This window comes from Populus alba, chromosome 16, assembly GCF_005239225.2.
Source record: "Populus alba chromosome 16, ASM523922v2, whole genome shotgun sequence".
Lineage (NCBI taxonomy): Eukaryota > Viridiplantae > Streptophyta > Magnoliopsida > Malpighiales > Salicaceae > Populus > Populus alba.
The window spans coordinates 9,420,548-9,426,609 of NC_133299.1; the positions used below are offsets into that span (position 1 = coordinate 9,420,548).

General features: G+C 32.5%; 1 pseudogene; it reads left to right on the top strand.

The window, feature by feature from the left end:
- Positions 1 to 2,972: 2,972 nt before the first annotated feature.
- LOC118045949 (uncharacterized) lies at positions 2,973 to 3,776 on the top strand (annotated as a pseudogene).
- Positions 3,777 to 6,062: the final 2,286 nt, after the last annotated feature.

Below are 6,062 nucleotides of genomic sequence, written 5' to 3' on the forward strand. Positions count from 1 at the left end.
AACTCACCAAATTACTGCTTCTTATTCACCTCAACAAAATGACATTGCAGAATGTAAGAACCACACTTTAAAAGAAAGATGATAAATGTCGTGTTAATAAGTTCAAGAGCACCTCATAATTTGTTTGGGGGAGGCCATTTTAATTATACCATATGAATTTGAAAAGGTTAGAAAATCTTCTTATAAATACCTCAAATGTAAAGGGTGTCTTACAAAGATAGTGGTTACATTATCCTTAAAAAAAGCCAAGATAAGAGACCTAAAAAATGTGAATTATGTATTTATCAAATAAGCTTACAATATACGTGCATATCCAATTTCTTGTAATCAATTCAAATATTAAAGATATTTCATCATTAAAACTATCATGGAAATTAAGAAATGTTGCATTATTCGAAGAGTGTTTCCATGAAAGGAAACACATAGGAAAATTGTTCACTTAAAAGAACAATTGGGCTCTACCTAAGTAGCCATCATCTCTATTAGAAGGTGATAAGTTGAGTTGATAAGAGTTCGAAGGGGGAAAAATCATCCAAAACTTTTGGTGTCCTGATTTGTACTAACAATCGTGGGGTCAGCCAACCATACTTGTATAGAACATGAACCTTAGACAAATTCCAAAAAAGGCAACGTCTATAGTCTTGAACAGCTTCTTATTACAAGATGCATTTTGATAGTTAAGAAATAGAAATCATTATGAATAAAAACATACATGAGAACTAGCAATAAACTATTTAGCCAAAATGGATCTTTAAAAGGAATATGAAAGCTTTTATGGTAATATGACAAATAAAAGTTAGCCTTGCTGGAAAAAGAGTTAGATAACAAGAATGTGTAGATTATTTTGATACATATTCACTTGTATCAAGAATAATATTCATATGAATATTAATATCTATCATACAAAAAAGCTTGAAATTCATTAAATGAATGAAAAAACACCTTTCTTAAATTGATGACGCAGAAGAAGAGGTGTACATGGAACAACTCTATAAGTTTGTTGTTATTATGAACAAGAAAATAAAAAGTCTATAAGCTATTAAAAAAATGGCATGAAAATCAATGATATGAAGCAAACATGAGGATTTATGGCATAATGTTTTGGTTAAATCTCATTTAAACAAGGTATACGAAGCGATAATAAAATTAAAGGGCAAATTACCTTAATATCCTATAATTAATTCAAATACACTTATAAAAATTTTAAAAAAAAATTATATATTTACAATCTATGAACAAAAACAAACTTTTTAATATAATAAAATAACCCACAATATCCTTGCTATATATTTTTAATAATTAGAAACATTAAGGCTTCCGTTTGTTAACTGCGAAAGCAATATTTTTTTAAAGTGAATTCCGGAAAAATGAATATTTTTCGATATTTTGGTAATGTAATGGAATAAGTTGGAAAACACTTTTTAGTATCATTTAGTTATGTCATGGAAAATGAGATGGAAAATAACTTATTAATTTTTTATTTTTTCAAGTTTTATAAAATAATAAAAAAAAATCTTACAAATTAAAAAAGTTAAATGAGAAGAAATATATATATATATATATATATTTCATAAATTATCTCAAATAAAATAAATAATTTATCAAAAATAATAGAGATCAAATCTACACAAATAAAAAAACTTGAAAAATGAAGGATAGATTAATAATAATATTAAGTTATATTACCATTTCATATCAATTATTTACAAATAAAATAAAGTAACAATCAAAGAGATGAGGATCAAATTTGATAGAGGTTAAAAAATTTCAATTAAAAATAATGAAGAAAAAAAACACATAAAAGAGTAACAATTTATAAAAATACGATGCGAACAAAAGGAACAAAGTAATATAAAAATCAAATTTTAAAAAGATGAAATTAAAGGAAAAAAACAATATTTAAAATAAAACATATATATAGGTAAATCAAGTTTAAGACTAGGTGAAGAGTATTATGATAAATTCCCCACAGCTGAGTAAATCAATATTAATATTTCTTAAATTTTTCATACTTCTAGAAAGTATAGGTTTTCTGTTCAAAATAAAGAAAAAACACTTTCGTTTAGGAAATTAATGCTAATTATTTTTATAATTGAAAATGTTTTTATTGATGATCAATTTTTTTATTAATAAACAAATATAAAAAAATTTAAAAATTAATTTTATACCAAAACAAACAAGGCATATGTCAAACTACTTTGTCTCTTTAATTCAATAAAATCTCAGTTCTTCGACAGACAGTAAAAGAACTTCTAATTTTTTCCCAAATCAAACAACTAAAAAAACTCTTAAAATTGATTTATGTTTCAACTGTGATTGTTTTGCTCTCTCTCTCCCTGTCTCGTCAACCTTCTACTGAGACAAGGAGACACAAGGTGTGTCAGGATTACTTTAGCAGAGATTAAAAACAATGTTAGAGATAGTCCCTGAAAATTTAGTCAAGTTATAATGGATTGTTGTGTAGAAGGAGAATCATAGAATTTTTAGTTACAACTACCTGGAGAACCAATAGCCTTGCACAAAATCTTCTTAGGTAATTCTTGAATATCCTTCTTGTGAAGATATATCATCTAATATCTTTATCGATGTTGTTTTTGGTAGTTTACACTTGGGAAAACATAAATTCTGACCTTTTGAAGTTGGATTTTCAAGAATAAACTCAGGTATTTAGGTAAACATATATGCTTATGGGTACAAATTCCTTGAATAGAGTTTATAGAAAGCTTCATTTTATTCCATGAATCAAATGGCATTTGAGGGCTCAACGTATCTATTGACTTTCAGGTTTGTTTGAATTATAAGGGAGCCTATTTTAAAACTCGGACTACATATAAAGATAGTAGGAGGTAATTTTTTCTAAATCAAAAAAAGGATGAGCGGAGGCTTAAAACGACGTCGGTTACAGTGTTTGCTATAAAGAGCAGTTCAATTTCTTTTCTTTCCCCAGAAAATTCAAAACCCCTAAAAAGAAAATGGGAGGGCAAGTGGTTCCAAGCAGGAAGGTGAAGAGAGAGAAGATACTCTCACAAGACGGCTCGGCGCTCAAAATTTCTACTCAAAGATATCCTTAAATTAATTTGTCTTTATATATAGCTAAAAAATTATATATGTATCTATGTATGTATGTATGTATATTGTGTTCTCTTGGAATTCCTGACTCGATAATTTATTCACGCGACGATGCGGGTATATGAGGACTGCAGCAAAAGCCTGACGGGGGAATGAAGGAGGCAACGTTGCCTCTTGACGAGGATTTACCTTGGCCATGGGCCAATATTACTGTCTGCACTGCGAGTATGTAAAAGATTTTTTTTTTGCTTTTTTACAACTTTGCTGCTCGCTTTGGTTGCTCAGCTTTTCTTTTAAAACTAATTTGGGCAGCCGTTACTTTGCTAAATGTGAGTGTGAAGAGGACGAGCACTTCAAGACCAAACGTCACAAGAAGCGGTCAGTTTTCCTTCTGATGATTGTTTATTCCTGGAGATAACCAAGAAGACCTCACAGATTTGTCATACTTTAATTGTCTTTAAAAATAAAGCGATAGGCCGTACATATAGTCTGATGTTACTTTTGCTGAATGCAGTATGTTAAAGCAAATGATGGGACCTGCACCGCATACTCAACTTGATGCTGACTTGGCTGCCGGGATGGGTGCCCCAGATAATGGTCTTAAGCTTATGTCCTATGTGACATCTTTTGGTTGTTTGCTGATGCATATGTTTAGATGGCAGATGAGTTTAAGCAGGCCTCCATTGGATGGAGGATATTGTTTTTAACAATGGTTTTCTAGTGGTAGTTTCATGATTGCTGCCAACAAAGTAATGGTAGCTAGCTTTCTTCGCGGTCTACTCTGCTTAATTATATACATCTTGATAGTTGATAGTTGTGGGAAAGGGAGGGATTTCATCCTTACATTTGAAGGGAAGATCAAATACGTTTGCCAATTCATGTTATGTGGATTTACATCTGGGTATATTGATTGTTTGAATATATAACAGAACTGTTGAAAGACAATGTAAAGTGTTAGCGATATTGAATTTGCCTTTTTCAATCTACTACCGAGTCATAATCCACTTCCTAAGGTCCTTGTTGGAACTATTGGGGTTTTTACCAGCATGTTGCCCTTAACTGTTTTTTCGCAAGTGTTGTTCTGTTTTTTTTCTGGCCTACTTATTGTATGTTTTCTGGCCGGTCATTAATTAGCCAGGTTTCAGATATCCCTTGGCAAAAACCAAAGGGAAGCAAAAATTGCTATGGATGATAAGAATTATTATGTTTCAGAATGGATGGCACAGGTTATTGAAGGTTGGACTACTATTCAAGTAAGTCTTTCATTTATAATGGTTATGCTCCAGATTAGATCATGTGATAATGACTTGACAGGGAATTCTAAACAGAATGTATAAACTGCGTGACAGAATAACATGTTTTCATAACACCAACAGGTCTGAAGCAGCCACCCTTTTGTGCGCACAAATTTTGTGACTGTGGCCGGGTACCTTTTCTAGGAAGCTAATATAAGTGTTTTATGTATTTACGAATTGGATCATACCTCAAACTTCCCTTATATTAGTCCCCTCGAATACCCTCAAGCCCTGCACCCCGAAGTGGTGCTTTATGAATTCGCCTTGGTGTATCATTAAAAAAAGAAAAAAAAAATGAGAAGAACAGAAAGGAAAGGATTTTGTTAATTTGTTGGAACGTAGAAGAAAACAGGAAAAGGAAAATACAATAACATTTTCAAAAGCCTAATCTGCACTTGAGAATGTGAATTCTTTCCCTGGCAGTAGTTGTCGGATTAAGTAGGCAAAGTGAATATCTCGTCTGCTTGTGACACTTGAAACAACCCATAACTTGTTTTGCCGGTTACAGATCTTCTAATCTTAAGAGAATATTTGGGGGTATTTTATTCACAAAAAATATCCACAGTTTGAGAGATCATATAGCATATGTCAAAAAAAAATAATTTTTGACAAATAACCATTTTGTTACCAATAAATATATACTACAAGTCATAATATTAGAGTGAATCGCTAATAGAAATAGTGGGTTATATACCAGGCATTTATTAGCTTAACGATGGCACCTATAATATGAGTTTACACCAGTCCACTACTTAATGAATTTACATCTTCTTGCTCTTCTTGCGGATGATCTGTAACCATGTCCCCCCCAGTTTACTTCAAGAACTCACCAAAGCAACACCAAACACCCAAACTCCTATCGCCAAGGACCCACCATCTCTTTCCAAGTGATTGGTGAGTCACCTCATCACTCTGGCTGGTACAAATGTCGTCTACAATCTCTCCTCCAAATTAATTATGCCACTCATCCTCTATCTCGACTGGGCCCTTCGCTATGTCTTCTTCGTATCATCAGCATCCATGTAACAGAGATCTTCCAGATCCATGATATTGCCTTTTTCGTCCTCGGCCCAACAAAAATTTGGCTTTAAAAAATTGTTGATGAAGTTCCCCTTTGTGAACCTAGCCGGATTCTTAATTCATACAACACGAGCGTGCACTTTATGGTGATACTGTGAAATGTGTATGATGAAACTTTCCGGATCTGAACTGCTGGACCAAAGCACACAAAAAATTAAGAAAAATTCATGAGGGGCAACAGAATACGCCTGGAGCTTACAGCTCAAAAGAAATATTATTTTTCCAAACTTTTACATCATATTTCCGTATATTCAAAACTTTTACTAAAACTGCGTTAAGCGCCTGATAAAAAAACTCAATTTTGACGCTCCTTCCTCTCTCATGTCCAAGCACTTTATTATGTTAGTATTTTGTTTAGGCCAAACCAGTAATTCCCACCCATAAAGATTCCTGTCCCTACACCTTCATCGCTCTCTTTCGTCCTCCTCAAAGTTCAGTATGCATGGACGCTATATGCAAATTTTGATGTCCCATTTGAATTCCCGCATTAGCTTACCCTCCTCTGCTAATTACTTTACGACAATTGCAAGAATTCCACCTCTACTTTCCTAATTGAAGAAGTGAGTCAACAATTTTGTGAAGTAAATGGAGTAGGGCAAGGGAGCCACACAATAAACA